Here is a 27,859-nt window from a genome sequence, read left to right as displayed (position 1 = left end):
CGGGGTTCTCAGCCCGTTCTTTCACTCCCTCATCTTTCTGGCGCTGTTTCTTCATTTGGTAGACAACGGATGCTTCTCAGTCTCCGCTACAGACCAGGTAGAAACAGGGTGTAACTCAGAGGTGGAGCGCTTGCGTGAGATCTTCGTTCCACACTGGAAAGAAAGAAAGGAATGAAAAGGAAAAAAGCCAGGCAGTGGTGGCGGCGCACGCCTTTAATCCCAGCACTGAGGAGACAGAGTTACGCCGAGATCGTTTGAGGCCAACCTGCTCTACAGAGCGAGTCACAGAACAGCCAGGGCTACACAGAGAAATACCCTCCCCAAAGTAAACAAATGAGGTCTAAAATTTCGAAAATTTACTGATACTTAAACCCCAGCCTCAGAAATCTTAATTCATTTGATCGGGGGCAGGGCTTTGGAAATTTTAATGAATGTTTTTTTCTTTTTCTTTTTTCCTTTCCTTTTCTTTTTTTTTTTTTTTTTTTTTTTTTTTTTTTTTTTTTGAGACAGGGTTTCTCTGTGTAGCTCTGGCTGTCCTGGAATTCACTCTGTAGACCAGGCTGGCCTCGAACTCAGAAATCCGCCTGCCTCTGCCTCCCAAGTGCTGGGATTAAAGGCGTGTGCCACCACCGCCCGGCTAATTAATTTTTTAACATTAAAAAAATTACATTTATTTATCATCTGTCTATCTATCTGTGTGTGGCTTCTCGCCTTCCATCCTGTAGGTCCTAGCGATTGAGCATCAGGCTCGGCCGCTGGAGTCTCTACCCGATGAACCATCCTACCAGCTCCTCCTTGAACATTTACTTCTTTATTGTGTGAATGCGTGTGGAGGTCAGAGGACAATGTCCAAGACTTTTGCTCCGTGTCTACCTGCTGAAGCGAGTTCGTGGCCTTTTTCTTTCTAAGGGACGTGAAATGTTGGGCTGGAGAGCTTCCTCAGCAGTTGAGAGCGCTTACTCTTGCCGCGGACCTGAGGTCCGTTCCACATCTGAGAAGCCACATCTGGCAGCTCACAGCCATCTGTCGCCTCGGCCTCCGCCGGCATCTGCACTTACACGCGCGTACCTACACACCGACAAGTAATTCAGAATAAGAAAAATAAGTCTTAAAAACGGAATACGTGTCCGTAAGCCAGATGTTTTCCACACACGCTTTCTGATGCGAATGTAAGCCCTGGCCCAGCAGACCTCGCTCCCGCTCTGAGAAGGCGTCTTCCTTTTCCCCAGGTGTGCACACTAGATTCTAGAAAGTGTTACTTTCCGTTTCCTGTCAGTTCTAACAGTCCACAGTTGGGTCATCTCTGCTCTTGCCTTGGTGAGCCACCAGGTGACTTTAATAATCAGTTCCCACAGGCCAGGGTTTACCCACACTGGAAAACTGGCTTTGTCTACTTGCTGAACAGGATACGGCAATTGGCAGAGGCCTTCAGAAGTTTGTTCAGTGATAGCTCGTTACCCAGTGATTTGGAAGAACATCAAGTCATTTAAAGTTGTTTTATCTACTGTTCAAAAGGGAGAAATGCTGTGTGTGTGTGTGTGTGTGTGTGTGTGTGTGTGTGTGTGTGTGTGTGATTTAAATCTCAACCTGTAGGCAATTTTGGAGCATTTTATACACTTTGCAAAAAACTTGTATCAAGCAGGCTTACATTTAAAGTATAACGAGTGAACGGGCATGGTGACTTTAATCCCTGAGTTCAGAAGACAGAGAGAGGCAGATCTCTGTGAGTTCAAGGCCAGCCAGGATTACATACTGCTTAAAAGATAAAGTATAACCAGAGGTGTTCAACTCTGATTGCCAATTAGAATCATCTTATTTTACTTGTTTTTTCATTAATTTGTTTATTTATGAATTTTGTTATTTACATCCTGGTCTCAGCCTTCCTCCCTCCTTTCCTTTCAGCTCTAAGATCACAAATCCCTCCCCCTGTTACCTCTATTACCTTCTCTAAGGAGAAGGGGAACCGGTACCCGCCCCTTTGTGGGACACTAAGTAACAGCAGGATTAAGTGCATCCTTACTCACTGAGGCCTGACCAGGCAGTCCAGCTAGGGGAAGGGGATACAATGGCAGGCAACAGAGTCTGAGATAGCCAGTTATTAGGGACCCTCATGAAGACCAAGCTGCACATCTGCTACAAAGGTGTGGGAGGCCTAGGTCCATCCCTAGCATGCTCTTTGATTGATGGTTCAGGCTCTGTGAGCGCCCATGAGCCCAGCTTGGTTGGCTCTGTAGGTCTTCTTGTGCTGTCCTTGACCTTTCCAGCTAGCTCAATCCTGTCTGTCACTCTGCCACCCGTTCCCCATATTTGACTGTGTGTCTCTGCATCTTTATCCTTCAGGTTCTGGATGAAGTCTCTTAGGAGACCAACTCCTGTGGTGGTTTGAATATACTTGGCCCAGGGAGTGGCAGTTAGGAGGTGTGACCTTGTTGGAGTAGGTGTGGCCTTGTTGGAGTATTGTGTCATTGTGGGGTTGGGCTTTGGGACTCTCCTAGTTGCCTGAAAAACAGTCTGCTCTTGGCTTCCTTTGGGTGAAGATGTAGAACTCTCAGCTCCTCCAGCACCATGCCTGCCTGGATGCTGCCATGTTTCCACCATGGCCATGGACTCTGAAATGGACCTCTGAAACTGTAAGCCAGACCCAGTTAAATGTTTGCCTTTGTAAGAGTTGCCATGGTCATGGTATCTCTTCACAACAATGGAAACCCTAAGACAACTCCTGTCTGCAAGCAAGCATAACAGAGTAACATTAATAGTGTCAGGGGTTGGCTCTCTCCCATAGATGGGTCTCAAGTTGGGCCAGTCATTGGTTCGCTGTTCCCTCCGTCTCTGCTTGATCTTTATCCCTGTTCATTTCGTAGGCAGGATACATTTTGGGTCTAAGGTTATGTGGTTTTACTTACGTTTATTTATTTTATTTTATTTTATTTTTGGTGTTCTACAAGAGCATCAAATACTCTTTAAAAAAAAAAACACATTTTATTTATTTTATGAATGTGAGTACACTGTTGATCTCCTCAGATACACCAGAAGAGGGCATCAGATCCCATTGCAGATGGTTATGAGCCACCATGTGGTTGCTGGGAACTAGCAATATTTGTTATGTAGCCAAAGACTACCTTGGACTTGTGATTCTCCTTCTTCACCTGCCAAGCTCTGGGATTACAGGAATATATAACCACCATTCTCAGTATCGGTCAAGCATGGAACTCCGGGTTCTGTGCATGCTAGCTATTCCATTGGGCCATCTAGCTTTTAAAAAATTGAATAGTTCATTTATATTTTTCTCAGTAGTGCTGAGACTAAAGCCTCACAATGCTTGTGAGTATTCTTACCTTTTTCATCTCTCTCTCTCTCTCTCTCTCTCTCTCTCTCTCAAGAATTTACGTTTTGTTGCTTTGAGACAGGGCCTCATGTATCTCAGATCTGAACTCTCTATATAACTGTTGTGGTTTGAATATCCTTGGCCCACAGGAAGTGCTACTGTTGGAAGAAGTGTGTCACTGTGGGGGCAGGCTTTGAAGCTCTGCCCATTGTGGAATTGTCAGTTTTCTCCTGGATGCAGTCAGATCAAGATGCAGAATTCTCAGCTCCTCCTGTGCCATGCCTGCCTGGAAGCTACCACTGCCTTAATAATAATGGACTGAACCTCTGAACCTGTAAGTCAGCCCCAATTAAATGTTGTCCTTATAAGTATTGCCTTGGTAATGATGTCTCTTCAAAGCAATGGAAACCTTAACTGAGACAGAAGTTGGTATCAGGGACTGGAGTATTGTTGTGATAGGCCGTACCATGTTTTTGTTTGGAGGAATGTGATTTGGGGACTTTGGATTTGGAAAGCGATAGAATGCTTAAAGTGGGGCGTGATGGGCCATTCTCGTAGGAATATGGAAGGCATTGGTGTTGAGGGTGATGTGAACTGTGGGGGCCTGGCTCAAAAGTTTTCAAAGGAGAAGAATGTTAGTGTGTGACCTAAATAAAATGAAGAACATGGCTGCTTTTTGCCTTTGTCTGAAGAGGCTACGTGTGGATAAAGTGAAAAGATTCAGATTAATTGCATTGACAAAGGAAGTCTCAGAAAAGCCTAGTTTAGACTTTGTCCGTAGTTCAGTCTCATGAGGAGTGTTTTGATCAAGCTTAGCAAGCTTAGGAAGGAAAAATACAAAATGTATGTTCAAGTAATAAAAGGGCATCAGGAAGCTACATCCTAAATTTGAGGGGATAAACAGATTAAGAGAGTGGTAACATCTGGGCAAGATCCCACCCAGCTAAATGTATTGTTTACTTGGGTTATTGTAAAAACAATAAAATTTGGACTTTTAGTCTAGAATGAACTACACTCTAGAAATGGAAGACACAGACTTTTTTAACCAGATCTTGAGGATTTGTGACATGAAAAGCTTAGGCCCCAGTGTGGTGGTACACACCACCAGTCCCAGAAGACAGAGGCAAGCCAGTCTCTGAGTTCAAGGCCAGCCAGGTACCGAGCAAGTTCCAAATAGAAAAGGCTTAGTTCCAGAAATGGTGGTTCATGCCTTTAATCCAGGAGACGAGGCATGTAGACCTCTGAATTCAAGGTCAGTGTGCAGAACAAGTTCCAGGACAGTCGAACTTAGGTAGTGAAGGGTGCAATAGAACAAGAGGGCCCTGTTCCAGCTCCAGCAGCAGCAGAACTCTGCAGCTCTGGCTTTAGAATCAAAAATAGACCAGACTACTGGGACAGTTGATGCTGGTTATGTGGAGCTAAGAAATTAGCAGAGATTAAGAAGAGACCAGCATCACTGGTGAAATCTTCTGGGAAGTGTTTTCTGAGAGCACAAAGAAGCTGTGTTCCAGAGATAGCCAAGATTGTACCCAGTGCTGTAGCTGGACTTGGTAATGTGTAAGAATCACCCAAGTGGTACTTACTGGTTTTGAAGGTATGTAAGCCAGCTCCAACTAAATGTTGTCCTTTAGTAAGAGTTGCCTTGGTCATCATGTCTGTTCACAGCAATGAGAACACTAATACTCTCTGCATAACTGAGGATTTTTATAAATATCTCATCATTATGCCTCTGCATCCCAAGTGCTGGGATCACAGGTATACACAACCATACCTGACTCTCTAGACAGCTTCAGAACTCCTGATACCTGGATCCCAATTTATACCAAATAGATCAGAACCTTGGTTTTGTTTGCTTTTGGTTCCTTAGGTGATTCTAGTAGCCAAATTTGAAAATTGCTACTATATCTTACTATTGTTACCCTCTCTTTGATACAAAATAAATCCTTTCTTAAATGCCAAGGCTCTATTCCCCCTTTTGTTAATTTCCTTCAGAAGCCCCATACTGACCATCTTGGTGTCTTTATCAGCAGCAAGATTCCAGATAAGGGATGTTAACAGTGAAGGGACTTCGTAACTGACCAATTCAGCAGAGGCCACGCTGGCACCTGTCACCATGTTGTGAGACACAGGCTTTTCTGTCAGAGGCAGGTCACCTGACAGGGCCTCACATTTCTTGAGCCCACTTTCCTTCTCCTTTGCATCAGTTAGCCAATCCCATCAGGCTGAAGCTGAGCTCCCACCAATAGGCTGAGCTAGAGTCTTCTACCACCTACCTGAGGATAAAAGATGGAAGCCAGCCTGGTCAAATGTGCTTGCTAGACTAGTTTGAGTCGTGGCAGACTGTGTGCAAAAAGATTCGCCTTGCTGAGCTAATTTTGCTTTGTTCATGCCTTTCTTTGTGCAACCCCGAGGTCATTCTTTGGTTCTAACAATGTCTCTCCAGTTCCATGCACACTGCAAATCTACACAAACACTGCAGAGAGGGCCTTCCCTCTCTGCCTGTAGGTTTTAGGAATTATGTCATTGGCTGTGTAGCTTCGACTCACCTCTGGCTGACAAATGCATGAGGTTGGTGGTTATAGCCATGGTTAGATCTAGCCATGGAAGCGTGTTTGCTCCTGTGGTGCTGTTGGGACATGGAGTGACTTTTATGAAGTGGGACTTAGTGGAATGGAGTAGGTCATTAGAGGCATGCTCCTGAGGGGCGATACTGTGATCCTGGTCTTCGTCTCTCTGCTTTCTTTACTTTATAGTTTCGTTCAATATCTCTTGTCCTGGTGCTTGCTTCATGTCAACATACAACAGAGACGAAGGGAATCTTTTTGCCTTTTATGCTGTCTTGCTCCGGCAGTTTCTCCCAGCCCCAGAAAGCAAATACAATGAAACTAACCAGTTACTAAACATGCCGGCTAAAAATGGTTTGGGGCACTTGAGAAAGGGTAGAGAGGAAGACAGAGATATGATAGGTATAAATAGGAGAGCCAGCCACCAGTGCGGGGTAGCAGAGAACTGGAGGCTCTGTGAGTGGTAAAACCCAGAAGGACCTGGGAAGCTCGGAGGGAGAGAAATCAGTACGCACCACGATAGAGAAGCGTCACCGAGAAGGTTTGTTGTCCTTCTTGTTGTTGTTATTGTTTTGAGACTGTCTCCCTTTATATTTCCAAATGGTCTGGAGCTGGCTATGTAGACCAGGCTAGCCTCCAACTCACAGACCTCTGCCTGCCTCTACCTCCCCAGTGCTGGGATCAAAGGTGTGTGCCACCACAGCCAGCCAAAGCAATACACAAATTTTCAAAATTAAAACTATTTTTAAAGACTTGTTGAAGCCGAAAACTTGTGAAGTCCTGTCCCTAGCAGAGCAAAATAAACAAAACCCAATAAGACAAATCTAGCTCAGTGTGTGCAACAAGGGTGTTTCTCAGCACACAGTGAGGATGAAGGAACTGCCATCTATGAAGCAAATAGAGATCTCCACCTTCAGACAAGGGAGCAGACATGCAGAGGCTCAACGGAAGAGAGTGTGGTAAAATGGCTAAGAGCCATCCATACACAGGCTTGGCACTAGGGCACACACCTTTAATACCAGCAATGCTGAAGCAGAGGCAAGTGGATCTCTGTGAGTTCAAGGCTAGCCTGGTCTACAAAGAAAGTTCCAGGACAACCAGGGCTACATAGTGAAACCTTGTCTCGAAAAAACAAAAAAATAAAACAACAAACAAACATACAAACAAGAAAAAAGAAGTCATACACAGAGGGGGCAGTGTCCCGGGTCTTCATGAGTTTGAGATGAGCCTGGGCAGTGGTGATACAGTAAGACACCACCCCCCCTACCCATAACAACAGTCTTGTCCAACCCTGCCACTCAGCTGACCAGGGCGGAGCTAGCTAGGATTTGAACTCGCATCTGTTTCGCTTCAGAGTCTTGCATCTCCTGATCCTTTGCCTCTCAGAACCACGCCTTTCTGCAGCATAGGCACGCTGTGTTGTGATAACACATTTACGCATCTATATTACAGACTTACATATTACATCTATATTTTATTCTTTCTTTGAAAAATATTACAGTTATAGAGAATGGATCTTCCACACTTTAAAAAAAAAAAAGACTGTGTATTTCAGCCCAGTATATGTTCTCAGATAAAGAGACCAAGAAAAGGCTCACAAAACAGCAGTGTTGGGGGCCGCCCGAACGCTCCTATGATCTCCATTACAAGATGGCGCCTACTTCCTGTTCTTGCTGAGCCGTAAACAGGCCGAGTGCGCATGCCCAAGCGGAGTTTCCTGCCACTGAGTCTCCGCCTACCTCGTGGCGTCATATGGGGTAATGAGCCGCAGCCAACCAGGGTACGCCACGTCCAAGGCGGGAGGACTTGCCTATATAAGACTTGGGTTCGCGCTCCCTCGGGGTCTCCGCCATGTAAGCTTATGCTCTTCCTCTCAAGAGGCATAAAGCGTTCTACAGAAGGATCCTAAGTGTGCCGCGTCGTTCTTGCTGGCGAGACGGTAGCGCGGGACAACTGGTGCCGAAACCCGGGAAACACAACCAGACCATCGTCAGCACCACCGGAGACCCCTCGAACTCGGGGTGGATTCAGAACTGTAGGTGAAGTCGCCCAGAGAGGTATGTCTTTTTTGGACTTCGGGTTGAATCTCTCTCCACCTTGGGAAGGCAGTCTTGAGGCCTTGGTCATTGTCCTGAGAGCGCTCCTACTTTCTCTGATAGTTTCCTTTTGCATTCATAAAGGTTGGTGTTAGGTGTGGTAAGGCCGACGTAGATAAGCGGCCCGCACCTGAGCCCACGCCTCAGTCTCTCGTAGATAAGGGAGCAGTGTGCGGTCCTTTTACCTTCGGTTTCTCGTGCTGGTAAGACGGACGTAGATAAGCCGCGAGTGCACCCTCAACATTGGGTTCGTCCCAATCGGTTGTCGCCGCCTTAGAGGCTGTGCTGAAACAACGAGATATCAAGATTGCCAACCGAATGCTTAGGAACTTTGTACGAGAGATAGATCGAGTGGCTCCCTGGTATGTCTGCTCAGGGTCGCTGACATTGGCCTCATGGAACAAGTTAGGTAGCACAAAAGCAATATGGAAACTCATTAAAAACTGCTTGGAGGATAGGGACTGCCTGATTGCCATTGCCGAGGGCTGAAGTGTTCTCAAGAAGTCCAGGACAGCATATCAGAAACTGAGCGCAGTGAGAGGTTAGGTGCACTAAGAAGAAACGGGCCCAGAATAAGGAAAATGGACCTCCTGGAAAGTCTACGGACAAGGGAGAGTATTTTAAGGAACCTAGATATAAGGAAAATGGACCTCCTGGAAAGTCTACGGACAAGGGAGAGTATTTTAAGGAACCTAGATATAAGGAAAATGGACCTCCTGGAAAGTCTACGGACAAGGGAGAGTATTTTAAGGAACCTAGATATAAGGAAAATGGACCTCCTGGAAAGTCTATGGACAAGGGAGTGTATAAAAGAAAAGTTATCTGTGTTTGTCCCAGTGCACTGACTGTTTGTCTATGTGTACGTTTATGTCCTCTCTGTGTTTTTGTGTGAATGACTGTTTGTTTCATGTTAAAAAGAAAAATTGGTAAGGATTTCATCTGCTGGCAACCTCTTGAGCCAGCGGCAGTTTGTGTGAGGACTGATTTAAAGCTGTGCCACAGCAGCACAGTTCACTCACCCAAGAGGCAAACATAGCTGGGGAAAAAGCCACTTTTAAAAGCCCAGAAGCCTCAATTTTTGGGAAAAACTTTGGTTTGGCTTGTGAAATTCCTGTAATCGCCTTATACTTGTTTCTAATTGGTCTTAACGGTATAAGGTTTTACATAACATCTTGACTAAAGAGTTATAAATTAATTGGGTATGATTTAAAAGATACAGTGTTAGTAAGAAAAGGTTAGTTTAAAACTGGTGATTCAGTGTTAGAGCTATCTTAACTAGCTACATGTGGCCCAACGCAACTCATGCTTTGTTCTTGTTTATAATTGGATTTAAAGGTATATTTTGCATGTCTTGACTATAGAGTATTGGCTTAAGTCACTGGACATGATTTAAAGGGTTTATGTTATTAACAAAAAGTTAGATTAAAGCTGATAGTTTAGGGTAGTCGCCATTTTTAAACACGTGGCATGACGCAATTCAGGAAATACAGGCCTTTAAGACGCTCCTAAATTGGCATGGTGTTTTGTGTGAATCTTGGCCTGGAGATTGGATTAAGATGTAAATGTCTCTTTAATAAGTTACACTGGCAGACAAACCTTGTGCTGTAAAAATGTGTTTGTCATTGATTTTAAAGAAAATAGATTGTTTAAAATTGGGATTTGCTTCCAAAATTGCAATTGTGCTCTAATATTACAAGAAAACATTGAGTTACAATAAAAATCAGTGTCATTGGCTGCAGTTTTCAGCTTGCAGGCTCATAATTCTTAACATTTTGTAATTAAGATAATTTTGAGAGTGATACAGCTATGGGTTTTAGAGGCCCATTGCCACTTTTTCACAAGTTTATAGGCTACAATGGTAGGAGCAAAATTTAACCCTCCAAAATTAAAAAGGAGATCTCAGTGAAAATGTATTTGATATCAAGCAGGTTCCTTTGACCATGGAATTACTAGTTTCTTTTGTTTAATCCTCAAAACGTCCTTGTAGGTTTGGTTCTGGTCTTAGATAAAAGGCTCAGATTAGAAGATATTTACATTCTAGGAATCTCATACAATGTCCTTGCCAAGGACTCAAGGTGGATCCTAGGGCAGATAAAAAAATTTTACATTTGAGTTAATGCAAAACTTAGAGCTGCCTCAGGGGAAGCTAGTGAGGAAGTTTTGAGAAATTGTTTCTGCCTTACAGGCCCCACCTAGGGAGTGTTTGGCTTAAAAAAAAATTCTTGACTTATCCTGGTGTGGGTTAAAATGCAATTCAAGTCTATGAAAGGTCAAGGAGGCTATAAAGGCATTAACATTTGGCCTGTCTACTCCCTGCAAAATTATTGTAAATTTAAAGGGTTGGTTTTTTGCTTTACATTCTGATAATTATAAAAGCATTTGCTTCTAACTTTAAAGAAACAAAGCAAAACAATTTCATTAGAAAGTTTTTGCCTCAAGGAATGGCTAACAGCCTTACGTCCTGTGAGAAAAAATGTTTGTCTCTCTTTCAATACAAGAGTTAGGATCTTACATTTTTCAGTCTATAATCATAGAATGTTTGTTACAGGCCTTTGCTCTAACTATGGACTTTTAAAATTTTTTAGGTAAATGGTTTTCAAAGGTTGTTAAGATATATTAATTGGCTTTATCTTATATTTACCTTATTTTAAGCTTGCCACAGGAGGTCTTAAACCTCTGTTTTCAAGAAAACATTTGTTCCTTGCTTTAAGCAGCAATCAAATTAATTATTATTAATGGTTGATCTATTACATGGCAAGCCTTTTTAGGCAAAATTAATTGTTATCCAAAAGAATTTGTACTCTCAGATCACATGTTTATTCCTTTAAGTTTCTCCCTGCTTCAGCACAAATACTATAGCAGCTATTTTTGAGATGTTAATAATCAAGCTTTTAATAATAGTAAATATGTATGGGCGGAGTCGGAACCCTCACCTTGCCATGACCATTGCTAAGACACCCTCGGCGCCCCCTCCTTATGAGGCGCGCCATGGAACCTTCTCTTTCCTACCAGAGAGGGTAAGGAGAAAGCTCTGGATGTCCTTTCCCATCTTTGAAAGCCTGGAGAACACTGATCAGGCGTATGCCCCAGTGGAATATAGTAGGATTAAGGAACTGACTGAGGCCGTTAGAAAATATGGGGTCTCGGCCAATTTCACATTGGGCCAGTTAGACCAGCTGGCAGGGGACGCCATGACACCCACCAATTGGCAGACGGTGGCCAAGGCCATGCTTCTCAGCATGGGGCAGTACAGGATTCCGGTCCTCTCCACGTAGGGCCCCCATACGGGCGTGAATCCTAGGGGGATTTCTCCCCTACAGGTCTGGCAGATGGATGTCACCCACCTGCCCCTCATTTGGGAGACTCCAATAAGTTCATGTGTCTGTAGACACATGTTCTGGCATTCTCCATGCCACACCTCTGACCAGCGGAAAAAACCACACCCTGGTCATTCAACATTGCCTTGAGGCATGGAGCGCCTGGGGGAAACCTAAGTGTTTGAAAACTGATAATGGACCTGCTTACATCTCAAAAATTTAAACAATTCTGCTTACAAATGCAGGTTATCCATATCACAGGTCTGCCTTATAACCCTCAGGGACAAGGCATTATTGAGCGAGCCCACCATACGCTCAAATCCTATTTAATAAAACAAAAAGGGGGAATAGCAGAGGACTTACCCCCTGTACCAAGGGTTGCTATACCGGTAGCACTCTTTACTATGAATTTTTTAAATTTGGACGAGCATGACCAGACTGCAGCAGACCGACCCTGTTCAGAACCTGACAGGCCAAAAGAAATGGTCAAATGGAAAGATGTGTTGTCTGGTCAATGGAAAGGCCCGGATCCTATTTTAATAAGATCCAGGGGAGCTGTTTGTGTTTTCCCACAGGGGGAAAATAACCCATTCTGGCTGCCGAGCGACTGACATGGAGAATTCTGACTCCTGAAGATGACACCTGGACGGATCCCACAGAAACTACTCCTGGCCCTTGAAATTGGTCTGAAGGCTTCGATGAAACTCTCGAATCCTTGCAGGCAGCAGTGTTGGCTGTCAATTCGACTCGAGTGGACCTGTCGCTGACAGAGGGACTCTCTTCCTGGACCACTTCAACCTTTTCCTACTTCAAGGAATGGGTGGGGGTGGGAATGTTTGGCATGGCTGTCTGCTGCGGGCTGGTGTTACTGCTATGGTTGGTCTGTAGGCTCAGAACCCAAAGTAAACGAGACAAAGTGGTCATTGCGCAGGCACTTGCGGCTCTGGAGAATGGAACCTCCACAGAAGTATGGCTGTCAATCCTGAGGCAATAGAAAGCCAGCCCAAACAGCTCTTGCACGCCTGGAGTTAAGCTCATTGCACATGGTAGAGTGTTGGACTGGCGCCTGGGGAAGGTTGTTGAACGAGGTATCGCATGGAGGCTAAATCACCTCCAGGAGGCATATCGCCCAGCATAGGGGTTACCTGCCCAAGTTTCCCCTCCCAAAAAACGGCAGAGGACAGGTCGAGGATACCCCGGACGTAGCAAGGAGTCTAGGGGATATCCCCGTACATGGTCTGATTTCTCATCGTACATGGTCTGATTTCTCACAGGGAGGGACGATCTCTGTCTCCACCTTCTAACCAGGTTATCTGTTAGCCCTCATAGTAAATCAAAAAGGGTGAGATGTTGGGGGCCGCCCAAACGCTCCTATGATCTCCATTACAAGATGGCGCCTACTTCCTGTTCTTGCTGAGCCGTAAACAGGCCGAGTGCGCATGCCCAAGCGGAGTTTCCTGCCACTGAGTCTCCGCCTACCTCGTGGCGTCATATGGGGTAATGAGCCGCAGCCAACCAGGGTACGCCACGTCCAAGGCGGGAGGACTTGCCTATATAAGACTTGGGTTCGCGCTCCCTCGGGGTCTCCGCCATGTAAGCTTATGCTCTTCCTCTCAAGAGGCATAAAGCGTTCTACAGAAGGATCCTAAGTGTGCCGCGTCGTTCTTGCTGGCGAGACGGTAGCGCGGGACACAGCAGCATGCGATCTGCACTGCCAGATCTACTAAAAGAATTAATAAATAACATGTTGGGATTAGTTTTACAGACCACAGGCTGACTGAGATCCAAGTTTCAAGAACTGTTCTTTAGTAATGCCTGAATTATAGTCCATTTTAAGGCAGTTGACCAAGTACCTGTTTATTAATTCAGGAAGGAAACAGCCACATCAGGAGACTCTAATCCACACTGGGTGTCATGACTCAGACCTGTAATCCTAGCTCTAAAGTGTCTGACACAGGGGGCTGGCAAGTTCAAGGCCAGCCTGGACTCCCGAGAAAGGCTGTGTCTCAAAAACCAGCAAGTAGCAATGGTCTAGCCCTTGGTCTAAGGATGTAGTTTATGGGTACGTTGTTTTTCCAGCATGGGCAGGTCCTGAGTTTGACCTCCAGAAGTGTGGAGAAATCGTAAATCTAAGATTAAAAACCAAAATGCCTTTAGGAGACAAATGTAACATAGATATTTAAGATCACTGAGACTCCAGACTAGGAAAATCTCTGGCTACAGATGTGGAGCTACAATCCCAGTTCCTAGGGAAGCTGAGGCAAGAAAACTGACTAAATCCAGCCTGGGCCACACAGGAGATTCTATTTCAAAACAAAATCAAAACCCAAAGAAGCAATAGCATCAAACAAACATTAAAAGGATGCAGTAACATTTTGCTTTTTCCAAGACAAGCTCTTACTTGGCCCAAGCTGCCCTCAAAGTCAACTATGAGGACCTTGATTTCCTCTGGCCTCCGCCTTCCAAGTGCTGGGTTATAGCTGTACTGCCCTCACTGCTGGCTTCTGTGCACTTTCTCCCCTCCCTCCCTCCCTCCCTCCCTACCTACCTACCTTTCTTTCTACTTCTTCTCTTCTCTCCTCTCCTCTCCTCTCCTCTCCTCTCCTCTCTCTCTCTCTCTCTCTCTCTCTCTCTCTCTCTCTCTCTCTCTCTCTCTCTCTCCCTCCCTCCCTCCCTCTCTCTCTCTCTCTTTCCACAAATCTTATAATCTTATGTAGCCCAGGATAGCCTAGAACTTTCTGTGGTTTTGTGCAGAGGATGACCTTGAATTCCCACCTCCCTCCTGTTAGGATCTTGTTAGCCATGTGCATCATGGCTTCTTCTTCTTCTTCTTCTTCTTCTTCTTTGTTTTTGTTTTTGTTTTTGTTTTTTTCGAGACAGGGTTTCTCTGTGTAGCCCTGGCTGTCCTGGAGCTCACTCTGTAGACCAGGCTGGCCTCGAACTCAGAAATTCGCCTGCCTCTGCCTCCCAGAGTGCTGGGATTACAGGTTTGGGCCACCACACCCGGCTTGGCTACTTCTTCGATGTGCTGGGGAGTCAACCCCAGGGTTTCATTCATTCTCAGCAAGCAATCAGTCTCTCAACTGAGCTACAGCATCAGCTCAGCTTCTAGATTGCATGTCTTGAAGTTGGCCAAAGATGACTATTCTGGGATATGACTCAGACATGCTCTCAGAGACATCCCTGGCTCCTCATGTCATCTCTCAGGCCAGGCCCAAAGGTGGACTTTTAATCCTTTCAAGGGAAAAAAATGTGTGAGAGACTAGGCAAGAAACAGGACATCTTTTGCCACCACAGAGCTGGAAGGTGCACAATAACCCAAACCAGCCTGATCTTGCCAGGATTTGGTAACAGTGGAGATCTGTAGGTTACTCAATAGGGTGGTTGCAAGTTGAGCATGTACTGGCCAGTGAACTGGTCTTGGTACCTACAGTAGTAACTCAACCAGATTTCCACTGCACAGTAACCTTGACATGTCTCCCCTGCTCCTTGTGGGTTTGGTGCTGATGCTCTGACCCACTCATTAATTCTGTGCAGTGTGACAGTCTTCAAGTACACAGCAACAAGCACATTTTCAGGAGCCAGTTTCTATAGTAGATGCCCTGACAGATGCTCCTTGTTCCCCACCAAAACCCAAAGGACTTGTTTCCTCAGTGGCTGAGTGGGCTGCTGGCAGGCTGTCAGACCGCATGAGAATTACCTCTGTGGAGAAGAATGTGCTCCCTTAAGGTCAAGCGCAGCTACTGGAGAAGTCTGAACTCGGACACTGGCCAACGTGGCCCCCACATGCTGCTGCAAGACTTCTCACATGGTGCTTAGTTCATTTCAGATAAACGATAATATGTAAGTTGCTGTGAAGCATGGGGCACACGCTAAAAATTACTCATTGTTTGTATAAAGTTCAAGTCTGACTGCTTTTATTTGTTACGTCTGGGAACACCAAACTCAAGGCAACTGCCAGCCCTAGAGCCTTCCATGGTTTAGCTGAGGCTCATGCCAGGACATCCATCGCATGGTAGCTCCTCCCCTGTGACGCCCACTCCACCTCTCCTCCCTCCCCTCTTCAGCCCTCTCTCTCTTTCTCGTGTTTCTTTGTTTGGTTTGGTGAATTCTCGTTATGTAGCCTAGGCAGGACTGGAACCCACTATGTAGTCCAGGCTGGTGTGAGGCTTGTGGCTTTTTTTCCTCAGAGCCCCTGTTCCTTGGGATGATTGGCATGCACCACCTTGATCCATTTCGTTTTCTTCTTCCTGATCAATTTCTTTTTCTTCTTCTTGTCCTTTTCCTCATTCTTCTTTTGATAAGTCTCACTATGCCCCCTGTCTGGACTAAAACTCCATATGTAGATAAAGGATATCCTCCAACACGAAGAACTCTGCCTCTCGAGTGTAGGATGGAGGGTGTGCACCACCACGCCTAGCTTGTTTTTCTCATCTTTAATGGCAATCTCAAGAGCACTTCTTTTTATTGTTTTTAGCTTGATTTTATTTTATATGTATGGATGTTTCGTTTGCATGTGTATCTGTAACATCTGCATGCAGTGCCCCCGGAAGCCAGGAAAGTGTGTAGGATCTCCTGGAGCTGGAGTTACAGATGGTTGTGAGCCACCATGTGGGTGCTGGGAATCCTACCTAGGTCCTGTGGAAGAGCACTCAGTGTTCTTAGCCACTGAGCACTCACTCCAGCCCCTGGGAGCACGTAAACCCACTGTGAGCTAACCTCCACCTCAGAGCTGCTTCCTATACAACCCGACTGACTGGCTCTCTTCCTCACAATAGGATGACTAATGTGTTAGTTTGCCTGTGTCTGAGGGGATTCCTGGGTTGATGCATTTTTGATGTACTTTGCATTTTTTGAGGCCAGATCTAGAACTTGCTATGTAGACAAAGATGGCCTTGAACTTTGCATGCCCCTGCCTCTGCTCTCATGACCTGGGAGTCTAGGCATGCCCAGTTTTACAATCAATAATTCTAACAGATAAAACTCACATTAACCCTGGTGACCAAAATTCACCACTGTTTCTTGTTCTTGTGATGCACTCAAAGTATATTTGGGAACTAAGTATGGTAGGGTCTCAGTACTTGGTAGACTGAGACAGGAGTAACCTAAGTTCAACATTAGTCTGAACTAATAAGACCACGCACACACACACACACACACACACACACACACACCCTAGTATTCAGGAGACTGAGGCTATGAATTTGAGGCTAGTCTGGACAGCGTAATCAGTTCCTATTGCAGAGAAGGCTCATCTGTGGTAAATAGCCCATCTTCTTGGTCACTGCTATAGCTTTTACATTTAATTTGCAAAGTACCTACCACACAACTGGCAATCAGTGTGTTTTCCAAATGTGTGAGTGAATATCCTGCTGTAATATGAGGCACGTAGAACGTGATGGGACAATGCTAGAACAACCTCAGGACTTGTGTGGTTTTCACCCATACTGGACACCAGCTGAAACTCTGGGCCGCTTGTACTTCGACCAGCTCTCAGTAAAGGGATCCTCTTGATCCCTCTTCAAATTTGATGCTATGGTGTGGTTGAATGGAAATGGCTCCTAATGGTCATATATTTGAATAGTCTGTGGGAACTCTATGGTCAGGTGACAAGCCTGACCATAACCTTTTTGGAAGAATGTGGAAGACTTTAGGACTTTGGGCTAGGAAAGCAGTTGAATGTTATGAGCAGGGTTTAGCGGGCCATCCTGATTGGAGCTCGGAAGATACTATCCATGAGGAAAATATGGACTACAGAGGCCCAGCTCAAGAGATCTCAGTGGGGAACCATGTTAGCAACTGGGCTAGACACCATTCTGTTTTAGCAAAGAAAGTGGCTGCTTTCTTCCCTTTTCCTAAAAACTTGCCTGAGATAAAATTGAAGAGCAGTGGACTAATTTTGTTGGCAGCGGAGAGTTCAAGACAGCCAAGCATTGATTGTCGAGTGGTTATCAGAGCTCTCACTTATGCAGCTCCACAATGACAGTGAACACGTGGGGCAAAAAGAAGCGAAAAATGTACATTTTGAGGATAAAAAGAACACCAAGAAATGTGATGTTTGGACCCAGGTTTGTGCTGAAAGAGAGGAGACATGGAGCACAGAGAGTGGAGCCTCAGAGAAAGAGCCCACCCTGCTACTTGTGTAAGGAAAAGGCCAGGGGGGGGGGTTCTGGTTCTAAAAATCATTAACAGATCAAATCTTATGCAAATTAATTCCAGTAGAGAGCCAAGCATTCCGGTTGCAGCCACTTCTGGCTTTAAGAGTCTGTGGAATCTTCCTCCTAGACTAAGAACAGCTGCTGGGGTGAGGCATATGGAGGAGTGTCCTGTGTGGAGACCCAGAGGCCATTGCATGAAGCTGTGAAGGTGAAGCCTGTATTGAGTTGGAGCCCCCAGGATGCTGGAGGCTCCAGAGCCATGGGATACCTGACAAGGAGAGCTGTACACAGGAAGTGCTGCACACAGGAAGTGCTGCACACAGGGAGAGCTGTACACAGGAAGTGCTGCACACAGGGAGAGCTGCACACAGGAAGTGCTGCACACAGGAAGTGCTGCACACAGGGAGAGCTGCACACAGGGAGAGCTGCACACAGGAAGTGCTGCACACAGGGAGAGCTGCACACAGGGAGAGCTGCACACAGGAAGTGCTGCACACAGGAAGTGCTGCACACAGGAAGTGCTGCACACAGGAAGTGCTGCACACAGGGAGAGCTGCACACAGGAAGTGCTGCACACAGGAAGTGCTGCACACAGGAAGTGCTGCACACAGGGAGAGCTGCACACAGGGAGAGCTGCACACAGGGAGAGCTGCACACAGGGAGAGCTGCACACAGGAAGTGCTGCACACAGGGAGAGCTGCACACAGGAAGTGCTGCACACAGGGAGAGCTGCACACAGGAAGTGCTGCACACAGGGAGAGCTGCACACAGGAAGAGCTGCACACAGGGAGAGCTGCACACAGGAAGTGCTGCACACAGGGAGAGCTGCACACAGGAAGTGCTGCACACAGGGAGAGCTGCACACAGGAAGTGCTGCACACAGGGAGAGCTGCACACAGGAAGTGCTGCACATAGGAAGTGCTGCACACAGGGAGAGCTGTACACAGGAAGTGCTACACACAGGAAATGCTGCACACAGGAAGTGCTGCACACAGGGAGAGCTGCACACAGGAAGTGCTGCACACAGGAAGTGCTGCACACAGGGAGAGCTGCACACAGGAAGTGCTGCACACAGGGAGAGCTGCACACAGGAAGTGCTGCACACAGGGAGAGCTGCACACAGGAAGTGCTGCACACAGGGAGAGCTGCACACAGGAAGTGCTGCACACAGGAAGTGCTGCATACAGGGAGAGCTGCACACAGGGAGAGCTGCACACAGGAAGTGGAACCAGCCCAGGAAAGAGAAGCATGCTGTGGTCAGTGAAGCTGGAGGAGCAGAGCATGAGCCCTTTGACATCAGACAGGATTGGAGATGTGTCCTGCTGGGTTCCAGTCTTGCTTTGCTCCAGTACGTCCTCACTGTGCCCCCTTTCCTCCCTTTTGGAATGCCAATGTTTATTCTGTGTCACTGTATGTTAGACGTATGTAATTTGCTTTTTTATTTCACAAGAGGGTTACAATTAAGAGATTCCCTTGCTTCTCAGAAGAGACTTGGGACCTTGTATTGGGACTGTAGACTATGGGAACTTTTGAAGTTAGACTAAATGCATTTGCACTATGCTATGGCTACAAGCCCATGGGGGCTATGGAGTGGAATGTGGGGGTCTGAATGAGGATAGCCCTATAGGCTCATATAGTTAAATACTTTTGGTCCCATTTGATGAAAATATTTGGAAAGTATTAAGAGGCATGGCCTTCTTGGGGGGGGGTGGCACTGGGGGCAGGCCTTGAGTTTTCAAAAACTCATGCCTTTCCATCATCACCCCCTTGAGGCTGAAGATCAGGCTGTGAGCACTCAGCCACTGCCCCAGCACCACACTGCCAGCCTGCTGCCATGCTCCCTGCCGTGATGTCCATGGCCTCACCCAATAGAACGGTAAGCCCAATAAACTCTATCTTATGTAAGTTGTCTTGGTCCCAGTGTTTTAGCACTGCAATAAAAAAGTAACTCAGACAAATGATTACAGGATTCAAGTCTGGAAGTTTATCCCTCAGGAAAAAAACAAGATCAGTCTTGGGACTGAAGAAAGGCTCACTTCGGTGACCAAAAGTTGGAGGAGTGAGAGCTTCGCTCCTGCATCAGCTTCTCGATCCCAGAATGCACTGGGGGTGGGGGGGTTATTAGATGCCCATAGGAATAATGAGACAGGGAGACAGCAACAATAACCAGGCAGAATGTTCTTGTCTTTTCTGGGACTATGTGGAGATCTTCCAGAATGAGGTGTTCTTTCACTCCTGTGGACAGAAGTTTTCATGCACTTTGGCTGGTGATGTCTTTTTAAAAAGTTTTTTTTTTCATATGTATGGGTGTTTCTTCTGCATGTATGTTTGTGTACCATGTGTGTCCTTAGTGGGACATCAGGTCCCCCGAGACTATAGTTACAGACAATTGTGAGCCAGCATATAGGTGCTGGAAACTGAACCCCAATCCTCTGGAGGAACAGGCAGTGATCCTAACTGCTGAGCCATTCTCTCTCCAGTCCCAGATGATATCTTTAGCCTTGGCTGAGGGGGAGTGAGTCTAGGCACGTTTAGGTCAAACTAACCTGTGTTGTAGTTCCAACATGCCTACCTGCAGAGCTGAGCCGGAGCTGCCTCACGGGTTAGGGCAACAAACCAGAGATGCCAAAGAAGTTCATTCCTTTCTACTAGTCCATTGGAAGTCTGAAAGCTGGCCAGAGAAGTCTCTACGTGCATATCAAATAAGCAGGGAGGGGGCTGGAGAGATGGCTCAGTGGTTAAGAGTACTGACTGCTCTTTTGAAGGTCCTGAGTTCAATTCCCAGTAACCACATGGTGGCTCACAACCATCCTAATGAGATCTGACGCCCTCTTCTGGTGTGTCTGAAGACAGCTACAGTGTACTTAGATATAATAATAAATAAATCTTAAAAAAAAAAATAAGCAGAGCAGCTGTAAGCTTAACCTGTACAGCAGAGGTACTACCCCCTGCAGAGCCGGTGGGACAGGGAACGTGCGTTGCTCAGCTGTGGGACCCCCAAAGCCAGCAATATGTAAGTCAGCCGGAAGCTGGAGGAGTTAGGGCTCCACTTAACAACAGTAGCGGGGAGAGCTAGGCATGGTGGCGCATGCCTTTGATCTCAGTAGATCTCCAAATTTGTGACTATCCTGGTCTACAGAGTGAGCTTCAGAGTTCCAGAATGGGGATATTCAGGGAATACCCTGTCTCATGCCCCCAGCTCCCCCCCCCCTCAAAAATAGGAAGAGATCTGTTCCCCATAAAGTTTGGGAAGATAATTTACTGACCCTTATTCATTTATTATAAAGGAAGTAACTCAAGAACTGTCCCCTAGAAGAGAAGCTCAGGTCAGTGCAGGTCAGAGGGGTGTGCAGAGCTGCTGATGCTCCCGGAGGTTCATCACATTATAGTTTGGTGCTGGAGACTGACAGGGACCTTGGACATCCTAAGCCTGTGCTGTGTTGCTGATCTACACACCAGCGCCCCCAAAGGGTTACCTTGCTGTTGTATACAGGGTGTTGCCATATAACTAAGGAGAATTGTGGGACTGAAGAGATGGCTCAGCAGTTAGGGGTGCTTGCTGCCAAATCTTGAGAACTGGAGTTCAGGTTCTGTGCCCCACATAACAAGGCGGACGGACATCCCTTGGATGCCGGTAACCTCAGCTCCAAGGGTGGGGAATGGAAGACTCCCAGGCTTGCTGGCTTCCAGCGTAGCCAGCAAGCAGGAGCTCTAGGTTCAGGGAGACATCTCCAACCCAAAGCAGTAAGAGGGAAGTGACAGAGGAAGACACCTAACACCAATAGTCAGTGACAGGCATTTTCTCTTCCTCAGTGAAGCAGATACAGGCCAGGTTAGACCAGATTAAAAGGAGATAAAGGCGGGTTCATCCGGAGGCAGGTGTTGGGCGTGTTCACTGATCTCACTGGTGGAGGTCAGTGAAGTCACACAGGGAGGAGGTTAGGAGAGGAGTGACAATGTGCTACCCAGGAGCTGGGATTGTGACCACACACGGTCAAGAACTGAGCCCCTGGGAGCACTCTTGGGGGATTGCTGGAGGAGATGAGGAGTGGTGGCCTGTTAGACTGGAGTTTTCTCTGTGCTGGTGGGGTTTCCTGGCTTGTGCAGGGACAAGCAGGAGTTCTAGCCAAGCAGACAGGCTTGACAGGGCACTAGCCAGCCCAAGCACGGCAAACACGGCCCTGGCAGGCCTGGCCTTTCTCCCCCATTCCCTCGGCCTCCCTAAAAACTGCTAGATTGCATTCCTAAAGTAGCCACCAAGGTCCTTTCCCTTATTTGTCCAATGCCTCCTCCTGAGGCTGACTTCCAAGGTCCAGCTATCAAAGTGTTGAAGTCCAGCAATCAAAAGCCCACTTTGGCTCACCTGATTAACACACCCAATAAAAATTAAACACCTCATCCTAACACAAGGTTCCCCTTGCACCTTTGTGAACTGCGGGGTTTTCCTGTGGGCCAAATCTGTCTCCTCTCTATCCAGAGACAGGCCTTCATTGCCCTCCAGAACAAATGCCCCTCCCCCTCCCTGTTTCCCTTCCCCTTCTCCCTCATCCTTTATCTCCTATCTTAGTCTCTGAGTCCTTGCACTCTGTTCCTCTGGGGTAAATATACTACACCACCCTAGCCCATTCTAACACAGACTTCCCCTTTTTCGATCCCTCCCCCTCCTCCCCCTCCTCCTCCTCTTCTTCCTCTTCTTCCTTCTGTATTGGAAGACAGGGTTTCTGTGTTTTAGCTCTTGTCCTAGGACTCACCTTGTGGACCAGGCAGGCCCTGGATTCACAGAGGCCTGCCTGTTTCTCCCTCCTGGATGATAGGATTAAAGGAAGGCACAACCACTTGCCCGGCCCCTTTCCCCCTTCTTAAAAATTACACCTGCGAGGTCATTTGCTTTTGTTTTTCTGCCTGAGTCAGAAAGTACCTACTTCAACGTCTCTTCCCTGCTTTATAAAGGATCTCTCTGTGAAAACAGGTGTTTGGGTGTGGTTTGTGACTAATCCCCGGTCTGAGAAGGAGCCTGTCACCTTCGGTGCAAACATAGAAGGGGGCAAGTTCATGGGACCTCACCCCTAAACAAAGAACTGCAGGCAACTAAGGAATTCTGGGAGAAAGAGAGAGATGAGCCCCTTAACTGGCTATCCAATACCCACTGGGCAGCCCTGAAATTATACACATACAAGCAATACTAAGGGGATTGAGCATCTAATTTCAAAAATTCGGGGAAAAATAAAGAAGAAAATGTAACTGGTACTATCTTAGCTTTGTTATTTGTGGTCATTGTGCTGTTGAGCTGCATTTCCTCACATGGAACTTTCCAGAAGCCTGTTCTTGGGCAGCTGGAGGAAACTAGGAATGCTTGGGAGTTGTTCCCACCCTAACTGGGTTCCTCTGTCAAAGAGTCCTTCTGGTTTGGGATACACCCAGAGGCAGAGTTTAAACAGCAGGGCTTCCCCGTGGGCTGCGGTAATGAGTAGACTACACTTGAAACCCGCCCCACTCTTTTCCACGTTCTGGACCTGCACCTGCGAGTTGCCTTTTTGATATTGTCTCGATACCGTGTACCTGTCTCCTCATCTCAAGATCGTTCCCGAGAGAGCCAGGTGTAAGCAAGTAAACAAGGAGGAGCTGTGCTCAGTCCCTAAAGAAAGGAACATTGTGATCGAGAATCCTGTCGTAGGAAGCTACTCCAGGCTGGGAGGGCGAGCAAGGGGTTCTACGGAGAGGGGTTCAGTCAAGAAAGTCCCAGACACATGAAAAGGCAGGGGAGGGGACTCTACGGCAGAAGGAATGCAGTGGAGCCCAGCATCGTTCAGCCGGGATGAAGACACGAGGGTGCGTGGCAGGTGCTGACGCGGCATGGAAGTTAAGAGATGCTCGGCGGAGTCTTGCGAGCTGTGATAATGATTTTGGTGCTTTCCGCAAGTGACTGGAATACTGCGGGTCTTCAGCTGCGGTGTGATGTGAGATTTAACAAGTAGTTGTTCCGCCTAGTCCATGCAGGGTACGAGTGACAGGAGCCACAGCAAGAGTCACCTGAGCACCACGGTAGCCAAGGGAGAGGCAGAGGTGATGCCCACGGAAGCGGAAGTGAGGGAGAGAGGCGTATTCTGGGGGGATTGACGGGGTTCCATGCATATTAGCAAGGGGCGGCTAAGAAGGATGCATGGGTTTTCAGTTTGGCCACTGAGCTAGGTTTCCTGGATAGGAGCTTTGATTTGGAGACATAAGAGTCTATGTTCAATCTAATTCTCTCGAAACTGAGGCCCGGGGAAGCTGAATGGCCTGCTCCAGTTTATCACTAGTACACACAGTACTGGAAAATTGAAAAGCAGCAGTAAATACCGATCTAAACCAGTACAACGCACTGGGCGGTTAATGCTGAAGGACAGAGAAAAGCCTCTCAACCCTGTAAGTCTCGGCGGAGACCTCAGACTGGCGAGCTTCTTGCCTTGACCTCCCAAGTGCTGGCAGTGTAGACACCAGTCACCATGTCTGGCTTGGAAGTTACTTAACTCGCCTCGCACCAATATGGACTGCAGAGCACTGAATAGCCTCGCCCTGCCTGACAACCAGAAATGCCTCTTCAAAGCCATGGGGAGCTAGGGGAGAACCAGGGCCGGCCCAGGGACCCAGCAGCCTCTTTTCCTAGTTCCCCTTCAGTGTTAGCTCGCCAGGCCCCTCCTGCCCGTGCAGCCCTCACTCCAGCCAGGATCTCTTTGTGCCTTTTGCTGAACACAGCGCGCTCATTCTTTGTCAAAGGCACAGGCTGTTTCCAGTCTGGGGGACAGAGAGCGGGGTTCCTCAGCACCCCCTGCCTTCTGGCAACATCTCGCCTGCCTTCAGTACTCGGCTCTAAAATTAGCTTCCTGGTGGCATCTCTGCTCCCCGGAAGTGTCACTCACCTCCCCGGAAGTGTTCCTCACGCTCTGTTGAGACCCGTGCTAAGGACTTAGGTGGCCCCGCTTCACAGTTAAGGAAACTAGGAGCTTCTACAGTGTGCGTGCTGGGTGGAGACAACGATCCTTGCAGGGATGGAAGTACAGGTGGCAACCTGTACCGGAAGGGCCAGGTCAAGGCCACCTGGGTCACTTGAATTTAATTCTGAAACTTCTCCTTAGTGAGGGTCTTACCTGTGTCTTTTCTTTGGAACTTTAAAGAAGGACCACGACCATGAATGAGTGACTTGTCTGTCCCACCCTGACCCCCATTTTTATTTTTTTCAAAACAGGGTTTCTCTGTGTAGCCCTGGCTGTCCTGGAACTCACTCTGTAGACCAGGCAGGCGTTGAACTCACAGGGATCCGACCGCCTCTGCCTCCTGAGCACTGGGGTAAAAGGCCTGCGCCTCTGCCACCTGGCTTCACCCCCCACCCCCACCCCCACCCTTTTTTTTCTTTTTAAAGATAAGGCCTCACTATGTAGCCCTGGCTGGCCCGGAACTCATCATATTAGACGAGGCTAGTCTCAGTCTCACAACAGAGATTTGCCTGCCTCTGACTCCTCCAGTGCTGGGATTAAAGGCAAGTGCCACCATGCCCCGACTTTGTCTGCCCCTTTAAAAGATGCTCCTTTGTGTAGCTCTTTAGCAAAGTACCTCGCATTAGTGCGACTGAAAAGGTCCTGTGCAAAGCAGACGAAAGAGAACCGCCTCCTGCGTTAGTCGCCAGTGTCATGGAAACTGTGCAGTAGCCGCTCCCGCTTGCTTACACAACGCTTCACGACTCACACGCTATCAGACTGCTTCTTGTTTGTTTTGTGGTTTGTCTTAGCACGAGTTTTCAGTAGTACAGGCTACAAATTCCATATATAGCCAAAGCTAACGTTAACTCCTTATCCTGTCCCCAGCTCCTTCTTGCTGGAGTCACAGGCATGTGCCACTGTGCCCAGTTTGCAAATTCTTTTTTTTTTTAATTTTCAATGCTTATTTTTATTTGATGTGCATTCATATTTTGCCTGCATATGTGTCTGTGAGGGTATTGGATCCCTTGGAACTGGAGATCAGGCAGGTGTGAGCTGCCATGTCGGACCTGGAAATTGAACCGTGGTCCCTTGGAAAAGCAGCCAGTGCTCTTAACCACTGAACCATCTCTTCAACCCCCAAATTGTTGAATTTTTAATTTTCACACAATGGAGGAGATGTAGCTTCCTGGTTAAAGGTGCCTGTTGCCAAACCTAACAACCTGAGATCCATTCCTGGACAATTGGAGAGGATGACTCCTCTGAGTTAGCCTATGACACACACACAAACACACACACACTAATGAGTATACACACAAATATGAGCACACACAGTAAATACATGTTAAAACAAAAATTTCCCACAAAAATCAAGGCAGTTCTACTATAAACCTATGCTACAGATAAACTGAGGTAAGATGGCTGCCAGGTAGCAGAGTCAAGGCCAGATACCAGGAACACTCACCTGCTGCTGACAGTTGCTCCTGGAGACGCAGCTTTGTTTTCAGACTTCTAGTCCTCTAAAAGCTTGAGAAAGTTCCAGTTGCTTGACCTTCAGCACTCAGGAAGACCTTCTTGAGTGTGGTTTGTGTCCTGGCCAAAAAAAGCATTATTACAGGGACTTGCAATTACAGGGCAGTTTGCAGCATGCCCTGACCCAGCCAGGAAGGGTTCTGACCTCAGCTGATAAATAACCTTGTCTATAAAGGAGAGAAGATTCCAAAGAAAATAAACATACATAGCACATCACTCTGTGTATCAGGAAAGCTGTGTGGGAGCAGATGATTTTCTACATCAACTTATGATCTCCACATGCAAGTGTACACATCTACACATACACTCACATGCACCCACATGCATACAGGCAAAAACATATATATGTACACACATATGAAAAATGGAAAATGTATAACCCCATCTAATATACACAGACCTTGTAATATTTTACAGATGGTTTAGATGATAAGTTAAGACACAAGCGATTTAAATCTTTCCCAAGATCTCTCAGCCAGTCGATGCTAAAGGCAGGAGTGAACTCGTGCATTTCACTTTGTTATCTTCAGCCTTGACAGCTTTGACTTATAGAGGGAGCCCACCCCCAAACCTCACACACGCAAGGTTAAAGGTCAGGTCAACCTTTGCATCCAGTGAGTTCCACAGTGACCTTGACAAATGGACTCTGTGTTGCATTGATTAGGAAGGGACAGAAACTTAAGCTAGTTTGAAGGCAAAGGGGGAATAATATTTGATTGTGGTTGACCATAGGCTAAGGGCGGTCTCCTGGAGTCAAGGGTCAATCTGTCAGCTGAGCCTTTGGAGGTCAGCAGAGGAGGGTCCGGAGACTTTAGTCCTAATCATAGGTCCAGTAACCCCGTGACCTTCCCACTCCATGCCACCCTTCTGCTGATGTCATCACATGTGAAGGTTCCTTCCCTGGTGCTGTGAAAGACGGCTGCTGAGCCCCTGTGCTCCCAGACTGAACAACTCCTCGTGCAGACTGGAAGGCCTCTTTCCTTATGGCTGATTTCCCTCTCCTACCCTCTTTGTGTGTAGAAAGTTCTCAGGGGAAAACTGTTTGGTCCAGCCTGGGTTATGTGCCCAAAGGATCATACTAGGCTTGTGATTGTGTGTTAGGAATAAACCCAGGATAGACCCCCTGCATATTAAAGGCCCACTCTACCACGGTTATGTCTCCAGACTTCATGCTGGTCTGTAAGAGAGCTTTCTCCAGAAGGAAGCTACTGGGTAATTTTGTTCGGTTGTTTTTTATTGTTGTTGTTGTTTGAGAAAAGGTCTCATATCGGGCAGGCTGGCCTCAAACCCACTACGTAGCTGAGTTTGAACTTCTGATCCTACGAACTGTTTCTCAGTGCTGAGATGGTAGATGAGATGGCTCAGTCAGTAATGTGCTTGGTGTGAAAGAATAGAAAACACAGCCTAACTCCAGCCTTCTAAGGAGCCCCAAACACTTCATATTCCAGAGCCTGCACTTCGTGCTCTTTGTTAGAAACTAGGTAAAAGGTCACATTCCAGAGCCCGCCCTTTAAGAGCTAAGCAAAAAGGCCTTGAATAGGTGACCCTGGCTCCACAAGGTTACAGGAAATGAGCTAAGCTTATCTTGTTTCTGTAAACTGCTTACGCCATTACCTATCCAGGAGTTCAAGCAGCTATAGACTCCAAGAAAATAGGAAACCAATTGGTCCACTGAGCGCGGTTCTGATAATTTAAACTGATTGGCCTAAAAACTATGGAGTAGTACAAATCAGTTGGCTCACATTTCGCGGGCTCTCCATGCTAAGGAATGATTGGTTGGTGACTCTTGCGGGCTTTGTTGTGAATTTATAAAAGCTGTCCCAATTCTGCACTCGGGGTCCACAGTCTTCTAGCCCTGCACCATGTACGGCTGTGGAACCCAGAATTCTGGAATAAAGAAATCCTCATGTTAT

The 27,859-nt window shown here is 46.9% G+C and overlaps 2 long non-coding RNA genes across 3 annotated transcripts in view; one reads left to right on the top strand and one right to left on the bottom strand.

The window, feature by feature from the left end:
• LOC127667982 (uncharacterized) overlaps nucleotides 1–27,859 on the top strand; it is a 41,203-nt gene continuing 13,344 nt past the window's right edge. Inside the window, exons 1-2 of the long non-coding RNA XR_007973970.1 lie at nucleotides 1–97; nucleotides 3,475–3,659. This is a non-coding gene — a long non-coding RNA (uncharacterized LOC127667982). The remainder of the gene's footprint in view (nucleotides 98–3,474; nucleotides 3,660–27,859) is intronic.
• On the bottom strand, nucleotides 65–25,990 carry LOC127667981 (uncharacterized). 2 transcript variants are annotated; one of them, XR_007973969.1, is made up of 3 exons: nucleotides 25,879–25,990; nucleotides 874–1,068; nucleotides 65–153 (listed from the first exon to the last, which is right to left on the bottom strand). It is a non-coding gene; the product is annotated as an uncharacterized LOC127667981 (long non-coding RNA). The 2 variants fall into 2 exon arrangements; XR_007973968.1 differs by lacking the exon at nucleotides 25,879–25,990 and adding an exon at nucleotides 1,191–1,339.

The sequence above is a fragment of the Apodemus sylvaticus genome, chromosome 17, assembly GCF_947179515.1.
Source record: "Apodemus sylvaticus chromosome 17, mApoSyl1.1, whole genome shotgun sequence".
NCBI classification, from domain to species: Eukaryota; Metazoa; Chordata; class Mammalia; order Rodentia; family Muridae; genus Apodemus; species Apodemus sylvaticus.
The sequence above is the reverse complement of the archived record's forward strand: the minus strand, read 5'-3'. Positions and strand labels throughout refer to the sequence as shown.